Raw genomic sequence first — 18358 nt, 5'->3', positions numbered from 1 at the left:
AACCTATTACCTCTGCTAGATAATGACAATCTTGATGGCAGTGATTGTGTCCCATTTTCTATTCCCAGCTCTATCACAAATTAACTGATGATAAGTGTTTGTGGAATCCTGAATTGTGTGAAGAAAATGAGAGAGAGTCACATAAGTGGCTTTCAAGCCTCAATTCCTGAGATCGATGCCTAAGTCTGGAGAGTTTTACATGAAGAGAAACCTCATGATGTATAAAGGAAGGACTTTCAGTCCTAGACATAGATGTGATGTTTGATTAAGCAATAAGAAATAATCCTAAAAATATTTGTGAGACTATATGAGACTTTGTATGCCAAGATATTTAAAATGACTATAGATGGAAAATTTTTATAGCTATAATAAGCTATTCTTGTAGAATAGCCAATAATTAACAGAAAAGAAATGTTTACTAATTTCTCTTTTATTTAGATAGTTACATTTCTAGCCATGGCCCAGGTCCTTTCTGCTATTTGATTGCTGCAAATACTGAGTCTCTGAAATGGAGAAAATTCAGTGTGGAAATTAGCCGTGTACACATAATTGACAATGCCATGCTAAGTGTTTAAATATCTCTCCTTCAAACATAAGAGGATTGAAACAAGATTCCAGATTAAATTGCCAATGGTTTTCCCTTTGAGAAAGTTATTTGTGGGATCCATGAAAGTTAAAGCTTTTTCACTCAGATAGAAAATCATTTTTTCCAGATTTGTTTTTTGGAAGCATTGCTTTAGTCAGGAATAAAAAAATCTGGCAATGAAATTCTCTTTCCAGAATTATTCATATCTGTATATTTGGCAGGTACAGAAGAGGCTCCATTGTATCTCAGAGGCCCCAAAAGCAATGATGACTCAGCACTTTGGGCGTCGATGGGCCTCCTTTTGTCAGATATTTTGAAATAAAACACTGATAGCACTACTTAGAAAGGTTAAGGATGTTTTGAGTGAGTCAGCGGCATGCCTTGGTCATATATTATAATAAAACTTAAACTGATTATGTTGCATTTTCCCCTGGTAATTTAAAACTATAAACTTAAAATTGTCTAATTAAACAATACCAAACAACAATAAACTAGGACCCAAACTCTAGTTATATAACTTGTCTGAAATTAAATAATTTAGTAAGCCTTCTTCATGCAAAACACAGCACTGGCTCTGTCTGTAAACATTCTATACATGATTGAGGTTTCTTGGTTGGTTGACTGTTTTTGAGTACTATACTTTTTATTCTTTTCCTGCTTTGTTATATTAAGGATTTCAGTTTCATATTCCTTCTTAACAGCCTATGACTATTTGGAGAAATAAGAAGAAAAGCTCGAGACATATCAGCAAACTATTGAGAGGATCTCAGCTGTTTTAAATAACAACTTGATAAGATTTATTATACATAACTCATTCTGAAGAAATGTAGAAAAGTTTTATATTGGGTAGCATTAAGTATTTTAAATATGGTAAGAGATACTAGACATACTACTATCATTTTTTGTTTTGGGGTTGGTACTTGGGCTTAAACTCAGGGCCTGGGGCTTTTTGCTCAAGATTGGTACTCTACCATTTGAGCCATAGCTCCACTTCCAGCTATTTGGTGATTAACTAAAGACAAGAGTCTCAGAGACTTTCCACCCTGGCTTTGTGCTAAATACTTGGAGAGGGGATCCCAGAAGCTTTTCTGCTGTGGCTGGCTTGGAATCACAATCCTTCAGGTCTTAACCTCTTGAGTAGTTATTACAGACAGGAACCACTGGTGCCCATCCGCTTTTAGGTTATTATTTTTTTTATAGCTTCTCACTTTATGATTTTTTCCTTCCTTCCTTCCTTCCTTCCTTCCTTCCTTCCTTCCTTCCTTCTTCTTTCCTTCCCTTTCTTTCTTTCTTTCTTTCTTTCTTTCTTTCTTTCTTTCTTTCTTTCTTTCTTTCTTTCTTTCTTTCTTTCTTTCTTTCTTTCTTTCTTTCTTCTCCTCCCTTACATTTCCTCCTCCTCCTACTTCTTCTTCTCTTTTTGGTTTAGGCCAGTCTGGGACCATGATCTGTTTAGCAATATCTCTTACATAGATTAGACCACAGGCCACCACCACTACACTTAGCTATTTGGTTGAGATGGAGCCTTCTTAATTTTTTTCCGAAATGAATTCTAACTATAATCTCCCTAATCTCCATCTCTAGACTTTGGTATGAACCATTTTGGTCATCTTTTTGTATGTAAAAATTGGTAATTAATCTTACTACACTTCAGTTTCCACATTTGTTCAATGGATATAATGATATTTACATTGTTTTTCATAATTATATCAGTGGTAGGGCTTAAGAAAAATGATCTCTCTGGAAGGACATTCCTTTCTTCCAGCCTGTATCCTCAGTAGAGTCTGGAAAGTCATCAAAGGGCTGCATGTGGATTGTACAAATTGAAAATAAAAGGACAACAATACAATTCACTCCAAAAGCAAATATATAAAGGCTGATCTGGCCAGATTGTCATTAGGCAAACTGGACGGTTGCCAGTGGCCCAAAGGGTATTATCATATGATCAAGGATGCACTGGTAAGTAAACATAAAAATCTTGTGTATATGCAAGCTAAGAAAAGAAATTAATAACACAGGAATAGCTATGGTTGTTTCATGTCTTCCCTCTGTAGCTATAAAACAAGCATACAACAATAATGCAGACCTGAAGGATATCATCAATCATCTAAGCCTAATCAGCATGTACATCTACTACAACTGACCACTGCAGGACACATGTATCTCTCTGCTGTTCATGAGACAGGGATTCACCTAGCTCATAGGTTAGACCATAATAGAAATCTCAATCTGTTTGAAAAATCAGTTGAAGACAATACAAGGCTCATTGCTTAATGACAAAGCTTTTTGCTCACTGGCATCTTTCAGGTAGCCCATTTTAAATGAGCTGGAGTACCTCTCTGTTGGTGATCACACCAATTTTTCCCAAGTTAACACCTCTGGTCACCATATATAAGTTACTAGTGCTAAACTTGATAACATTTGTTATCTTACTGGTCTAAAGATCTATCTAAATGATGTCATTCACCTTAATGAGTGTGAGGGTAGCATGTGGTGCACACATTGTGGTCACCAGATGAAGGAGTCATGTTGTGGCCTCAAACATATTTCTTGCTTCACACAACTTGTATTTGGCCTCCTTATATGTAATGTGACGACAATGAAACAACTCTTGGTGTCATAGATCAAAGGGAAATTATCTCAGGCTTGTGGATGCTGATGACATCCAGAAAACCAGCAGGCAGATTATATCCATTCTGGCATTATCATCAATAATAATAAAGCACTGCATGAAAAGCTTCTATATTTTGTCTCTTATGAAGGCATACTTAAGTCTGTTTCTGAGGTAAACAGTGAAAAGCAAACATCCCATAATATGGTGGGTACAAGTGCAAGGATGAGGAACAAACACATTCATGTATTTGTTCAGCATGCAATGACATGTGAGGAACATTAAGAGCACTTCCCTGATTAATCTTGATCGTGCTTCTGGGTGTAACATTCAGCCTCTCCCACTTGCTTTTTGTTTTTCAGCCTCATTTGAATTCTCTTAGCTCAAAAACTTTTAGATCTTGTTCCATATCTTTTGGGTTCAGTCATCTCTCTATACTCAAAGATTCTGTACCTGAGAACTCAATCAACCTTGGAGAAAAATTATTGGCATTTTAAAGTCAGATCTGTACTGAATATAAAAACATTTTTTTCCTGATCATTAATCCCCAAAATCCAATATAAACATTTACATAGCATTTAGTTTGTACTCTATATATAATAAAGGGAACATGTGCACAGGTATGCAAATACTATGCTATTTTAAGTAAAGAATTTGAATATCTGTGGACTGTGATATCCAGGAAGGGTTTAGAAATATATTATTCTCACATATGAGGAAAAAATGTTTTTGTTCATGTATTATCTGCTGGTTCAAATCTTTTCAAACTTTTCTTTGGGTAGGGGGGCAGTTTTCAGCTCAGGGCCTGGGTGCTGTCCCTGAGCTTTTGCATAAGGCTCCACTTCTGGCTTTTTGGAAGTTAATTAGAGATGGTCTCATGGGCCTTTCCTGTCTGGACTGGCTTCAGATTGTGATCCTCAGATCACAGATCTTGAGTTGCTAAGATTCCAGGAATGAGCCACCGGCACCTGGACAAACTTTCTTTTTAACTGAAAAGAAATGTATGATGATTCTCCTTCTAATTCAGACACCCCTATTCTTGAGAAGTATCTCCTGCAACTATCTCCTTAAGAGTTAAGGGAGCCTCAATTCTCATCTCACTTTACCCCATGTGAATGTTGACAGCGTCCCCCACACCAGCACCCACACTGCGCTGCGTTGTCTTTGTGGGAGATGGTCTCATCTGCTTGATTGTGAGTTCTATAGGTTTTCTATTATTCATCTTCTTTAGGTGCAGTGAGGTGCCTAATGCACATTAAAATCTACAAAATAGCCATAAAATGTCATTAAAATTAAATTATGACAGAAGTATTATGACAGAAAGTGAAGCAATCAAAATGTCATAAGGAAATTATGAACTTTGGGGAGAGGTTGATAGGTAGTTTCACTATTGATAAGCTATTAAGACTGCTATTGAAAGCTCAAGTGAACTTTTCTTTAAATAAATTTGGCATATGCTAATCTGAGGTTGAGACTGAAGACTGTAGACCTTAGGTCCAAATTCCAGGGCTTCCACATGGCAGTTTACCCTTATATGCCAAATAAAAAGACATGATGGAGGTAGAGAAAGACATAACTTAGCATAAGCATGGCATGAAAGACTGTACTTGAGTATATTTTCAGCCATCTCTGGAAAACACACATGATCTATAGGTTTTCTAGACAAAGAACTGGGGACACAAGGAGAGATTATGATAAAGTATGGCCTAGTTGGTCATTATTTTAGTTATTGTTTGGGGAAGGGTTCTGGAGAAGTTGTAAACAATGTCATCATTATTCAAGATCAACAAATCATTGTTGCCTGGAGGGTGGTCTGTCCTGGGAAAGCTCTATTATTCCTATGGGTGATTTGGGTCCCTGATAAAGATACCATCAATCATTCCTGTCCTTCCTAGATTTCAAGGTGATTGTAAATGACTGCAGAGAGACTGGCTTAGAGAAGAGACATGGATAAAATGGAGGCAGTCATGCCAACCATTTCTCCTGCCTATAGTTATACAAGTTGTCACTGCGTTGAGGAAAAAACAGCGTTTAAATACCTCTTACATGATTAAAATAGAAGAATTAGGAAGTAATTCTTCATCTAATGAATGAGTCTTTGTTTATACAGAATAAGTCTTAAGATTGCTTGCAATGTGAACTGCTTGTGGGTATTGAATTGGCCAAAATGATTTAAATTTACATTTTCCCATAATATGTTACCTGCACATACTTAGGTGTATTCATAACGTAATAGAATGTGCTAGGACTGCCTGACAGACTTTCCTTAAGCTTTAGAAGTAATCTAGGACTATATATGTGTATATATATGTACATATATATACATATATATATATACACACACACATTTAAGATTACATATTATGGATGGGATGGGAAGAGGAAACAAAGGAGGAGGCCTCAATGCTTGATAAGAAATGTACTCATTATCTTGCCCATGTAATTGCAACCCCTCTGTACAGTATTTTCAGAATAAAAAAATACGTATTATCCCATTTAAAACTTTCAAGTTAGAATTATTGTCATAACTACTTTTACCAATGAGGGGAAATTTGAAGAGTGTTTGAGTAGAAAAAAGAAATTGCCAATGCTGAAAATGAGTTCTGCATAGAATTCTGGAAACTTGGGCTTGAATAATCTAGGACGGGAATTTTCCTATTGTTTTGGAATTTGGGTTCAAATCTCAAACCGAAAACTTGTGGCAATTGCTTTATATTCTAAAGACAGACATTAGATGTGTTCCTCATCAGATGTGCAGAAGTGTGGCACACTCCACAAGGAACACATATAATAGCTTGGAGATTAACTAGAAAGATAATTCTTTCAAGAAAATTTGTGGAACTAAAGAAGACCATGGCTTGGAAAACTAAAAAGCTATGTGATCTCAACCAAGACAAAAAAAATGAAGGAAAGCTTGTTAGAAAAATACAGGCAATAAGGAGAGTGGATAAGATAGGAGTCTTCTTCAATTTCAGCTACTCAGAAATCAAGGCTAAAGTTAGCAAGTCTCTATCTCAGGAAAGAAATGGAGCATGGCAACATACTCTTGTAATCTCAGCTGTGCCACATAGGTAGGAATATTAAAAATGAGAGACACTATATGAAAAGTAAATAAAGCAAAAAAGGGATGTGAATATGGCTCAATTGGTAGAGCCCTCAGTTTAAACCCCAGCATCATAAAAGAAAGAAAGAAAGGAAAGGAAAAGAAAGAGAAAAATAAAAAGAAAGGGAAGCAGGGAGGAAGGGAGGAAGGAAAGACCTTGACTAGCAGAGACTGCAGAGTGTAAGAAATTGGAAGAAAAAATGAACCCTTAAATATGTATTTTAATGTTTTCGTTTCTTTCATGCATGTGTTTCTAACGCATTTATAAGATTATTTCTTTGTTGCTTTGTATGTCCCTCCCCCACAGTGTAACCCCCGCTTTCACTATATTTGATGTCAGTATAACATGTGGGGGAGATGGGGACAAACAAATCGTTTAAGGATTCAGGTGGACCTGTTGCAACAATGAGAAGTACAAAATGTCATGTCAAAACCAGCTTTACAATGTCGGTATGGGGGGGGAGGGGGGTATAATTGGGTGGGGGGAGGGGGGAGGCTGGGAAGGGAGGTGAAGGGTAAACAAAGGAGGAGGCTGCAATGCTTGGTAAGAAATGTATGCATTATCCTGCCCATGTAATTGTAGCCCCTCTGTACAGTATGTTCTCAAATAAAATAAAATTAAATTAAAAAAAAAAGAAATTGGAAGAAAAGTTTGGAATGCATTCTCTATATCAACACTTCATAAATTTTTAGTGAAAATTAACAAACTGGTTTTAATGTACAATCTATCATGTCCTGATATTTCTGTAAAATTTAGTAAACCCAACTTCCTAAAACAATGAAATAAGAATATGGAAATGGACAGTCTTGGAAAAAATTGTATTAAGTGAAGTAAGCCAGGCCCAAAGAAACATAGGTCCCATGGTTTCCCTTAGTTGCAATAACTAGTATATGTCTGAGACAAGCAGAAATGGTCAGGCAAGTTGATGTTAGGCGAAATGAACCCCAAGATAAGGACTCAAGTGGTTTTTCTTTCTTGTTATTGTTTCTAACGTATTTATAAGGTGATTTTTTTGTTGCTTTGTATGTCCCTCCCCCCACGCTATAACCCCTGTTTTCACTGTATTTCTTGTTGGTATAGTTTGTGGAGTGGAAGGGAAAAAACAAATTGTTTAAATAGGGATACAGTTGGACCCATTGCAAAAATGAGATGTACAAGATGCTATATCAAAAACTGAATCTTACAACTTTGGCTGGGAGGGGGGTAGGGGTGGGGGGCAGTGTAGTCGTAGAGATGGGAGGGCAGAGATGATAAGTTATAAACAAAGGAGGAGGCAACAATGCTTGGTAAGAAATGTACTCATTACTTTGCTCATGTAATTGTAACCCCTCTGTAATTTAATTGTTTTCACAATTAAAAACGTATTAATAAAAATGTATTAATAAAAAAATATGCAACAAGTTATATGCTATAAAGTAGGTATAAAGTTTGTTGATGTATTCTTAGTGTCTATATTCTGTTGATCAGGAGCTCTGGGAGTTCAGATTAAGTAACATTGCTTCACATCTCAGTTAACCTGGAGATATGGTTAAGATTCTTACTTCTGAGGGTCTCAGCTTCTGAGAGAAAATGGTGTTGTCTGTGCTGTGGACTGAAGAGCATTACTCATCATAGGAGCCATGTGCATCATCTGTTTCCTAATTGTTATGGTCTAGGCATGCTAGGATTAAACTAGGTCTCACACATATTCAGCAAGTACTCAATCACTGAGTTACATCCCTGTCCCTAACAGCCATATCTTTACAAAGTAAAAAGAAGTAGTTGATGTTAATTTTAACAATGTTTTATTTAAATAACATCAGGCCAACATATTATACCAGTAATGGTACTAGTTTGGATTGTGCCAAACAAAGATATCATTTGGGCACAGTCTCAACCACCCCTGTCTGTTGGGCCTTGGCAATGTGAGACATTGTTATAGCTATTGTTGAAGACACTAGGCAAAGCAAGCTAAGCAATTGCTTTTGGCTTTTCCATCAGTTGGGCAGTGAGTTGAAGATTCATGCAGTGGAAGAGGGAGGCCAGGGCAAGGCAGTGCTTGAAGCTTGAAAACATGATTGGTTTCCTGAGAGACACAGGGCAAGATAATACAGGTAATTTGAAAGGATCTACCACAGAGGACTGCTTGATGGAAGGAAAGGATGTGCATCAGTCAGTTTCCCACTGTTGTGATAAAATATCTGCAATAAACAATTGGAAGAGGCAAGGTTTATTTGTCTCACAGTTTTGGAGGTTTAGTCCATGTTTACTTGTCCCTGTTGCCTCTGGGCTTGTGGCCAAATGGTGCATTGTGACAAAGGAGACCTCTTTCTAACAGAAGCCAAGGCAGGGCAGGGGAGAGGGAGAGAGTCACAATTATCTTCTTCTTCAAAGATGCATTCCCAGAGATCAATGATTTAACTTCCTCCAACTAAGCATACCTCTTAAAGTTTATTCAACCTCCTGGTAGTGCCACAAGCTGCCAATCAAATACTTAGTTTGGTTTTGGGATCCCATAACAACAGGATTTCAAATATACTCCAGGAGCAAGAGAGACTGGGCACCGGTAGTTCACACCTGTAATCTTAGCTACTCAAGAGGCTGAGATCTGAGGATCACGATTCAAAGCTGGCCTAGGCAGGAAAGTCCATGAGACTCTTATCTCTAATTAAATACAGAAGAAGCCAGAGCTGGGAAGGTAGCTCAGTGGTAGAGTGCTTGCCAGAAACCTTGCTGTGGCTCAAGTGGTAGAGCACTAGTCTTGAGTAAAAAAGCTCAGGGACAGCACCCAGGCACAGAGTTTGATCCCCAGGACTACCAAAAAATAAATAAAAAATAATAATAAGAGATTAATCAAGGAATATTCTACATGTACCAGCAAATGTTATGTGAGTCCCTTAGGGTATCATCAGAGAAGGTTACCTCACACAAAAAACAAGTCAGAACATCTTTTCTACTCGGAGACATTTGACAGCAATGAAAGAGCCATCAACAGATCTAAGCTGGGAAAAAGAAAGAAGCTTTGGATCAGAGGAGAGGTTAATCTTTTGGTATATGATTGACTTGGGCATATCTTAGTCCTTGATGTAAATTGCCTAGAATCTGGGAGTTTCAAAACACACCTGGGGTCCTCCTAGGAGGACAGGAAAGGAGAGGAAGACAAATGTGACAGCAGATTGAAAAATGTGGTAAAGATAAACTGATTTCTCCCAAACTTGATTTAGTAAGCTGGTCATAGTCTGTGAGAATTTGTGTGGCACAAATGGTGGCATAAATTATTTGAATGTCTGCGTTTTTCTATCTTTAGTCAGCAGCCCCAAATCAGGAACATTATGTAGACCAATTCCCCCAAGACACATTTTAGAAAACAATGTTCCAATATTGACAAATCTTTCCTTCTTCTGTTCTTTCTGTTTCCTATGTTTGTGATTAAAACTCATGCTAAACACGAAAGTAAACATATTAGCATTAGACTTTCCTGAAAGGCCTACACAAAAATACAATGAAAGATATCCAAGAGCAAAGCCAGCTCCTGGCTGCTAATAACAGCAACGCAGATACCTAGTATGTTTCTTTTAACTGTATTTTTCTTTGTCTTTTCTTTTTTGGTACTGGGGATCGAACCCAGGACGTTGCACTTGCTAGGCAAGTGCTTTGCCACTGAGCTACATCCCAGCCCCCTATTATGTTTCTTAAATGACAATAGCTACAATGTCGTACATAGCAAGGCCAAGTCAAATAGGGATGGATGGTTGATACTATGCCTTGATGATATCACATTTAGTTGATTTTATATTCAAACCTCTAGCAAGCTGTGTATGTTCTAAGTATGTTTAAGGGTAATGATACCCAGGAGACGAAAAAAGAAACCTTTACATGCTTCTCTCTGGAATCACTCTGGCAGCCTCTCCTCAAACCTTACTGTCTAGATGCAGATCAGACACCTGCTTCTGAATCAGTTACTGGAAAGGGAAGCAGAATTAACCACATCCCTGCAGCTGAAACTCATATCTAAGAAGACAATGGATATCTATCAGGTTTTCTTTTAAAAAATGAAAAAAAGAATGGATACTGGGTAGGGAACAATATGGTTCCTATGTAGGCTTCTAGTCCAAATGAATATGTGTCTTCAATGGACAGAGATCTATGGCTCCTTGGAGAGCAGACTATGTCTAAGCCAGAGCAGACCTCCCCCAGCTGCAGAACAGTTGTTTCAAGATGACATCACTTCATGAAAAGGATAGGAAATGGGGCTGGGAAGGTGGCTCAGTGGGAGAGCGCTTGCCTTGCATACATGAGGCCCTGGGTTCATTTCTTCAGCACCACATAAGCAGAAAAAGCCAGAAGTGGTATTGGGGTTCAAATGGTAGACAGAGCATTAGCCTTGAGCTGAAGAGCCGAGAGACAGCAACCAGGCCCAAAGTTCAGGCACCATGATGGACAAAATAAAAGGAAAGAAAGAAAGAAAAAAAGGAAGAAAAGGATATGAAATATATTTAGAGCTGATTAAATTAAAGCCCTTTTCTGTGGAAATACAGCACTTCAGAGGAGGGAGTTTTATCCAGAGCAAATCTCCCCACACCAGCTTGGATTAACTTTGTGTGATAACATGTCCCTATTTGTAAGCCAGGTGCTGGTGGCTCACACCTGTATTTCTAGCTAATCAAGACGCTGAAATCTGAGGATCATGGTTCAAAGCCAGCCCAGGCAAGGAAAATGCATGAGACTCTCATCTCCAATTAACCATCTGAAAACTGGAAGTGGTGCTGTGGCTCAAGTGATCCCTAGACCACTTCAGCTCTTACCTTGAACCAAAAAGCACAGAGACAGAGCCCAGGCCCAGAGTTCAAGCCCCACCACAGATTAGAAAAAAAAAGTCCACACTTGTGTCAAGAAACTGGAAAATTTAAAGTGCATTTTTTTGTTATGTCAGTACTTGTCTTTAGATTAAGATAGGAAATGAAGAAATACATTTTATGAATGTGAGTTTTTCTGCCTTTGTCATAATGAAAAGTTATACCTGGTTAAGACCTGCTGCTTTGGGGAGTGAACTGTCAAATTACTGTAGCTAAAGCCTAAGACGGAGATGGAATCTTTACAAAGCCAGCAACAATCTGAGAAGGTTATTAAACATGTGGATTTTCAGCATGATTTTTCAGCAGCCATTTATTTAAACTTTCTTGAAGCCAATAATATGGAGTTCCTGTTTTTCCAGTATAGAGTCTGTATATAATAGTAGGGCAGGGAATTACATTCCATGGATTATTTTAGTGATAGGAATATTTAATGCAAGGCTAGATCTATACAAATAGTACTTGGAAAAAGTTTTTACTCTCACTGACAGATCCTATTAGTATACCTCACCGTGAAGACCAAATTTAGAAGATCAACAACTTAAGGAGTGAGACATTGTTTTCTCCTGTTGTGTGGATACATATCTGTGCTCTATAGTTTTTCTTGATCAGTGATTTTCTTTTAGGTTCTCTTTGCCATATTTATTACTTTACTCTAGGAATGCAAACTTGACCTTGACTTGAAGATCAAAGTATTTTCAGATTGTGTAGTCAGCAGAGAATTGAAAAAAAAATCAATATGAAACGTATTAACCAAGAATAAAGAAAGAGTAATGTGAAAGTACTGAGAAGTCATGCAGGGATTGGAAGCAACTGAGGAAATTCTTAAATACAAATCAACCACACTGAGATTTTACTTCTGTTTCCTTACATGGGGGGGGGGTTAGTAATTATGGTAATCTAAAGACTGGACCATTTACAAAGCATTTTTAGAAGATCAGAATTATTTTTATCCTAGAAGAATGAGACTTCAGTTTCTTTTGTTCTTTTTCTCCTAACCTTTTGGTTACTTTTTGTATTTCCTGAATGTAGTAGAAATGGTTCCTTCACAAATCAAATGGTGCACAAGAACAAAGGGGTGTTTTCCACAGCTTCCTACTGGAACTACATGAGGCCTTTTATGACAGCATAGGAAATAATCCTAATTTTAAATTTAATCATATTTTGATTTTGTAAAAGAAATATATTGTAAAGCTCAAAAAGGTTGAATAGAATTCTAGAAGAAATTTTGGTCACAATTCGTCCATGCAGCCATTTGTTGAGTCTTGCCATAGACAAGAAAGATGAAGAAGTATTCAAGAGTGACAGATCAATTGATACTATGACATAATTATCTTCTTTTCTAATTACTATTAGAATTAAAAGCAAATTAGGCATAGAAAAAAAAGCATTACCTTAGTGAAGCTCAATATTTACTAAAATTTACCAGAGAATGATCAGGGAAAATTTTACAGTAACCAGAGAGAAAATTTAACCTGTATAGATGTGTACATTATATGTTCACATATTCTCTAAATATCTATAAATATAAAACAAATGAATAGGTTTTTATTATGCTTCCATATCGGATCGGGGCTTCATACTGGCTGATTTTGTTAATGTTTAAGCCAAAACAGACTACAGTTTTAGTATCTGGAAGATAGGAAAAACTTTATCATGGAAAGAAGTTAAGATTAACCATATTACGCTCTGCTTGGGATAGAGAGAACTGTTCTGTAACTCACATTGCTAGACATACATTTGAAAGATGGTTTTCGCCTAGGGTAAAGCATTTGTTATGTAACATTGTTTTCACAGCTTGCTACTTTTACACTAACCTGACATACTTAGATTTTTAAAAAAAAGACACAGTCAGAATGTGCTGGGACAAAGCTCAGGGTGGCCTGTGTGTGTATTACTGGCTGAAACTGGCCCTGGCCATTTTACATATATCATAATTGAAGGTAAGGAAAAATCTTTTCCCCTTTGGAAATACTTGAAATACTTCCCTGGAAAAGGAAAATCTATATTAGGGGCTGAGTCAGGGAAGATACAGGTAGAGTAATTACTTTGATCTATACAGAAAGTTCAGATTGTTCCTACTATAACAGCTCATCTGAAATTTGACAGGCTTCTATAAAGGGTCAAGAGAAAAAAATCTAGATATTTCTAAGCTGAATCAAATGTGTGCATTTTACTTCATGGAAAAATCAGCAGGGAAACAAGAAAAGAATCTCTCAGCTAACATTGATTTTCCTTTATTTAATTTTTTCAGTCTGAACACTCCAGGCAAAAATTCACTTGGCTTCTACTAATTTGCAAATACCATCATTCACTGCTGCTTTGTACTACCCATTTCTCAAATCTCAATTAAATGTGATGACAGTTTACTTGCTAGAAACATGCAGAAAGTTTCTTTCCCAAGTAGAGGGCTTCACTCATTTCCTGCATGTAGACTTGGCACATGGGGTCAAAACAGCCATTACTAGGGCTGAGTTTTAATTTAGAAGGTTATCAGCACAGCCAGCTAAATAATTATAAAATAACTTAAGAATTCAAAATGCAACAGATAAACATATTAACAGCACAGGGCAATATATAGGGAAACCTTTTTCTACAATAGCTTTTCAGAAGTGTGAATTTTAGGTTTCTACTGGTGGAAAGTTTATATAACCTAAGCCATTTATTAAAAGGATTAGGATAAAAACAATTGACAGAAATGTGAATTTCAGGCTACAAATACTTCCTACTATTCCCTATTTCTTCTATAGGAGTCCCTTATAACTCCCACGCGAATAAAGTCTCCAATAAAATGAATCTGGTAGCTTCCTAAAAAAGATTTTTAGAAACCATAGAACATTAGAATTATCCTAATGGGTAAATGAACACTCACATTACAGAAACAAACTATAGTAGTCACAGTTTCAGTTACCCACTTCTAACTGTAATCTGAAAATATTAAATTAAAAATTCTGTAATTATTTCGTGGGTATTAAATTATGTACCTTTACAACTGTTGAAATCTCATACTTTTCTGCCCTGTTTGTTGTCTTAAGAAAGCTTATGCTCAGAGACCAAGCAAGTGCAGGGTGAAAGGGGCAAGATTCCTGGTTGTCCTCTTTGAGCAAGAAATGGAGAATCTGCTGGGGATAGTCAAGACATTATTACTATGGGATTCGAGGGCTTAACTTAGATGATGTAGCCAAACATCCTGGCCTATTTGTTGTTGGAACATGAGATCATATGGCCAGTGCCTATCTCATTGAATTTCTTGTTTAACAAAGAAGATTCTTGGATCTTTTGTGGGCTATAACCCACATCGGACAATACAATCGGTTGGTTGAAGATTGACTTCCTAGAATGACTTTAGATCATCTCTCATCTTGGCAGAACCAAAAGTGCTCATCATGGCCTCCAGCATGGGTCTCTGTTTGGCACCTCCCTTCTGTAGAAAGGTGAGGTACAACCCTATACTTTGCACTCAGGATCTGCTGCTGTAGCTGCTAGAAGTTCTTCCCTTTGAAAGACGGCTGCTGCCACTATCGCGATTATAAATTTAAGAGGGACACCCAGGTTCCAGGTTTCTATCTTGGGACCTTGGAATCTACAGCGCTCTAAATGTTAAACAAACATGTACTGAGAAAGCCCTGACATCTCTGCCCTCTTGCCCCGGGGTAAACTGGTTGCTCAGGGCAAAATGACTGACATTGAGGACAATGTTGTCTGTCTCAGATCTTTAGTATGTAATGCCCTTCTCATGGCTGGAGCTCATGACACACACAGTCTTCCAGAATTCTGGAATGCTTTTTATCAGCAGGCCACTGATCTGTAGGATTATAAGGTAGCTCTTTTCCTCTACCCAAGCATTCTGTCCCAGGTAGATGGGGATGTCTGTTTCCATCAACTGGAACATCTTTGACCATATTTGGGTAATTCCGAATCTTCATTACATTCACTTCGGGGTAATTTAGAAGTTCTGTTCTCCCTTCCACAACATCTTCATTGCCATTAAGGCTCCCGAGAGGTAAGTGGAGAGCGAGGTTCCCTTGGCAGCGCTGACTGATCTCAGAACCCTACACTGAGATACAGGGGCTTTTCACCAGAGGAGCTCAGCACCAGCAAGGCTGTGCTGTCCACAGCTCTCTGTCCTTTGCGTATGCTGTAGGGAGAAACACTAACAAAATTAACAACAACAACAACAACAACAAAGGAAAGAAAAGAAAAAGAAAAGAGAAGAAAATAAAACAAAGGGGAAAACAAAGAAAAACCCAAACTGGAAAAATAAAGTAAAAGTAAAAGCCCAAATTGGAACAAAAGAGCAAGTGCACTCAGGGCAAAATGGACCCTAACCAATACCTGGAGTTGGGGCTGACAGCTATAGCTGCCAGCCCAGGTCTGGACTGATGCCAGGCCTGGGTGGCAGTTCCTTGGTGGAACATGGAGCAGATGTATCAGGGCAAATGGCTCTGATAATGACAAGGAGGGAGAGAAAATGCCCAAACCAACTAAGTACTTAAGTTTATGAGGTCTTGCAATCGCTAGTCTTTGTGCCTGCTGGCCCACAGATGGATTGTATTATTTAAAAAAGAAACTAAAACCAAACTGCTATGGATTTCTTTATCCAATAAGTACCTGGCTGCATTTGGTTGATTGTGTTTACACATTTTGTCTAAATGAGATCTTTAAGAGTGAATAACTCTGTGACTTCTTTAAAAGAGCACAGAGGAAGGGGGGTGGAGAGGCAGGTATCACTCAGCATTCCACTCTGCTCTCTTTCTATCCTGTTTTCCAAGTCCACTGTGTTTTGGGCACCAGCCACCACATAAAATCCCTTGCACCTATGAGGAGAGAGAAGAGGGAAAAACAGGAGGAAGGGAAAAGAAAAGGATAGTGGAAAGTACTTTTACAATCTACATTAAAGACTTACATTTGCTAGAGGTTAATCCTATACTCATTGGTTAAAATGGTGGTCTTGACTTTGTCTCTACTAGTCTTTCTATTTTCTCTTATAGTTTAACAGTGCTCACAATTGCTAAAAGAATTCATTTGTGCATTGTAGATGGATGGATACATAAGACAGTCTTGATTTGCAGAACTTGTCCAGACATGACTAGCTGAATGGTAAAAGTGACTGCTGAACCTTAATCTCCTCACCCATTAAAGGATACAATCTATCCTATATTTCTTACAGTGTGGTTCTATGTAGTGAGATAGTTTATGAAACCCCAAAGCATGATGTCTGCTAAGGATGTGGAGTCACTGACGATGTTTTTTCTGATTTATCTTAGAGTCTCATTTAGAAGGTGAATGTTTTCAGGTTTCTCAGGATGCTTGTAGAAGTCATTTCACATTTGAAGTTAACCTAGCATATGTTTGGCATAGCAGCTTGAACTTGGAGCCAGTAAACTCTCCCTTAGCTTTTTTGTTCAAGGCTGGTGCTCGACCAATTGAGGCTTATCTTCCACTTCTGGATTTTTGCTGGTTAATTAGAGAAAAGAGCAGATTTGACTTCTCAGACCAGCTTTGAACAACAATCTTCAGCTCTCAGACTTGTGAGTAGCTGGGATTACAGGCATGAGCCACCAGCATCCAGTAGATAAACAGTCTTTATCCATTATAAACTTAAAGTTTATATACAAAGAAGAGTATATGAATCCAGCCACTTTCCCAGTATAAATTTATTGAGTGTTTGGTATGAGCTATATGCTGAAGTGACAAACAGATGAACAAGATGTAGATCCTGCTTTGAATGGTAGCAAGTGATTTTCCTCAAGACCCTATATTAGTGGATCATAACATCTAGAAGTCAGTCCAGAACTGTACTGATCATAAATCAATAACCTCATTTCAGGGCTCAAAAGCAGAGATGGAAAATAAAGCTCAGGCCTGCCTGCCCCAGGCAGTATTGACCAAAGTAACAGATGAGTTATAATAGTAGAAGGCAAGAATAATTTTGCTAGTGAGAGTGAAAGAACATTCTCCCATTGCTCAATCTCCTTCAATTAAAAAAGCATTTGCATTTCTTTAAAATCCACAAAGTTTGCATTGACACAGCATCCATTAATCTCTGCTAAGAGGGGGGAAAGGGATGAGAAATGTCATCTCGAGTTTTAAGGAGTTAACTGTTTCATGTGCTGTGACATAATTGAGTCCTTAGTTTGCCATATCCTTGTCAGTGCTTGAAATAACTTCTGGACAATATGGGAAGTTTGTATTTCATGAATACCTTAATGACACTTTAAGAATTTGGCTAATACAATGTTATTGAATTTAGGCAGTAATTAAAAGCACAAATCTTAGGTTTAATTCTTGGATAGTTTCTTTTCATAGAGAATGTAGTAACAGAATCCCTACTCTTAGGGTTATTGTAGGAGCAACTGATTGGAAATCTATAGTAGCATACTGGCTTGTAGTAAGTGCTGTATGTGTTGGCCATTATCACAGCTCAGCTCTTAAAAAAACAAAGCTAATCTCACAAGCAATTATACATCATCTTTCTCACTTTTGTTTCATAACAAACACTAGCTAAGTTGGAAGTGTGTTATCTCTAAGTATGAGTAAAATTAAAATAATCTATAGGGTGATTGAAACTGAGTGATTCATTCAGACTCTGGTGGCTCATGCCTATAACTGCTACCTAGGAACCTAATATCTGAAGATTTTGGTTCAAAGTCAACATGAACAGGAAAGTCAGTGAGACTCTTCAGTTAATCACCAAAACACCAGAAGTGGAATTGTGGTTCAAGTGGGAGAGTGCCAGCTTTGAGCAAAAAAGGCTAAGGGTCAGCACCCAGACCCTGAAGGAAAGTTCTAGTAGTGATATGTCTTGTGCATGCATGCACACACACATACACACCAAAAACACTGATTTACTAATGACAAGTGAAAGAAAATTCTCCATGCCAAATATGAGAGCAATACTTAGTCAAAAAATAATTTTAATCATAAAATCTCAGATTTGATATTTACTGCTTCTAATTATTATATTTATTTGTGTTCATGAATAATTTCTTGATGAAAATAGAGTTTACAAGGATGAATGTTATATAGCTAGATAAAATTATATTGAATTTAGTAGGCAAAGTAGACTAAGGGAAAATAAAAATGGGAAAATAAACTTTTGTATATGAAATCATACCTTGCTGAAGTGACCAATAAATGTCTGGGAGATAACTTCAAGAGAAGAAATGGGTGTAGATAATTCATCAGGAGAGTTATGTAAAGTAAACTAATTATTAAGGAAAAAGTG

General features: G+C 37.4%; 1 pseudogene; it reads right to left on the bottom strand.

Moving 5' to 3' along the window:
* Nucleotides 1–2824: 2824 nt before the first annotated feature.
* Nucleotides 2825–3440, bottom strand: LOC138806516 (small ribosomal subunit protein eS4-like; annotated as a pseudogene).
* Between the last annotated feature and the right edge of the window lie 14918 nt (nucleotides 3441–18358).

The sequence above is a fragment of the Dipodomys merriami genome, unplaced genomic scaffold (assembly GCF_024711535.1).
Source record: "Dipodomys merriami isolate MVZ:Mamm:240054 unplaced genomic scaffold, mDipMer1.0.p SCAF_40, whole genome shotgun sequence".
Taxonomy (NCBI): Eukaryota; Metazoa; Chordata; class Mammalia; order Rodentia; family Heteromyidae; genus Dipodomys; species Dipodomys merriami.
This window is presented reverse-complemented; position numbering and strand designations above follow the sequence as displayed.